The sequence below is a fragment of the Silene latifolia genome, chromosome 11 (genome assembly GCF_048544455.1).
Source record: "Silene latifolia isolate original U9 population chromosome 11, ASM4854445v1, whole genome shotgun sequence".
Classification (NCBI taxonomy): domain Eukaryota; kingdom Viridiplantae; phylum Streptophyta; class Magnoliopsida; order Caryophyllales; family Caryophyllaceae; genus Silene; species Silene latifolia.
Genome location: NC_133536.1, coordinates 111,591,048 through 111,593,032, shown reverse-complemented (window position 1 = coordinate 111,593,032; position 1,985 = coordinate 111,591,048).

The following is a 1,985-nucleotide window of genomic DNA, read 5'->3' as shown; positions in this document are numbered from 1 at the left end:
GGGAATTTATGACTACTTTGTCACTTTTACCAATGATTTAAGTAGATATGGGTATATTTACTTAATCAAATATAAAGTGAAGCATTTGAGAAATTTGAGAAATTTCTAAATGATGTAGAGAACCAATTGAACAAAGTACTAAAGCATTACGATCTGATCGTAGTGGCAAAGATCTAAGTAATGAATTTGATTTATTAAATATGGATTTTGACCTAGTGTCACTACCCATAAGATCAAACTAATATGAGTCGGTTTGAGTTATCGAACTCAATTTTGGGAATTTGCAATCCAAAACGAACACGTAATTCTAAGCGGATGGTCAACCAGGAAACACCTAAAATAGAGAATCTATTTAACAAATGACATGGACAGATTCGATTATAACATGAATCAAGCTGCCATGATGGAGCTGGTCTTTTATGAGCTAATGCGTTAGTATAGAGAAACTTCCAATACTCCAGCATATATATGTTTGTAACTCACAAAGTTATCTCTCAAGAAGATAGAAGTATTTCTGAGAGATAGAGTGGGAGTAGATTGGATCGTCACAAACATGTCTTATAGTTAAAGTGTTACTTTGTGAATGTAATGGAACTATAATCTATAAAGATAGAGTAGGAGTATAGCTCAGTGGGAGTTTAGCAAACATGTATAGTTGTTAAAATGTTGCTTTGCAAAAGTAATGGTATTATGACCTTATCCCAAATCGACCTTGTTACATACGAGCCATAGCATTACAATCCAAAAATTGTTACTCAAGAGTATATTTACTTTAAGGCGAGGGTCTCCTTAAAGGTAAATCGAGCTTTAAAGTACCAAAGTGCATAGATTGACATGAATATGTTAATCAAGATAAATTATGTTAGGAATTGCCGCATTTCATTTTGATGAAGAATGGCAAATGATATTAAAAATTCGCTTTTCTAAAATGGGAATTTAGAGAAGGATGTGTTTGGAACACAAAATCTTAGATGAAAATCTAAGAATCCTAACATATTATGCGTAGCTTTCTTAAGTGATCCTAGAATGGTCTTAAGCAAGCATTAAAGGATTATATTTTTCGTTCATGTGATAATTGAGAATGGAATCATTCACATGATTGAAGAATCATGATTATACATGAATTTAAGTGGGAGCAAGAATTATTTTTCCATGTCTTATATGTTGATAACATATTACTTATTGAGAATAATGTGCCAATGTTCTCTTCTATGAAAGAGTGATTGGGAGACTAGGAAAAGGTGCGATGTATTCTAGATTTCTGAATCTATGTGAGAGAATATTGGCATAGAATTAAGTGTCTTATGATGATAAGATCTTTCAAATCTGTTTAAAATTAACAAGGTTGAATAGGTTATTTATGGTGATGAAAGTGGAATTACTATGATGGAGTCATAGTCGTTCACTGAACCTATTAAGTTGTTGATCACATGAAATCATTTGCTGATGATTCCGCCATTAGAATGATCATGTATGCCAACAGACGCACGCGCTGTGATGAAGTATATGCTAGGAGCATAATAAGTCAATAACAGGTTAATTCATAAGATGGTCTTGTGAAAGCCTTAAAGAACAATTGAGGATTTGTTCGATTGTTTAGATGATAAACTAAGTTATGTGTGGAAGGGTTGCACAAACTTTAGTTTCCAAACTGAAAAGGACATGTCTAAATTCTGGCCTGATTTTATTGACTAAGGAATGAGAAACTAGAAAGGTGTTTTAGTTTTGTACATTGCAAATTCTACAAAAGGAATCTAAGTAAATTGTCATAAAATGGTCAACATAGGGTATAAGAGTGAATCCCTCTGTAAATGATTTTATCACAAGTTATGTGATAACAGTGGGAGCATCTTTTAAGTTAAAGAGCCCAAGTCTAGTAAGAAGACTAGACATATAGTTAGATAAATTCATGTTATTAAAAATAACATTGAATCGAAGGAAATAGCAATTCATAGAGTTGGAATGTTCGGATATATGATATATCC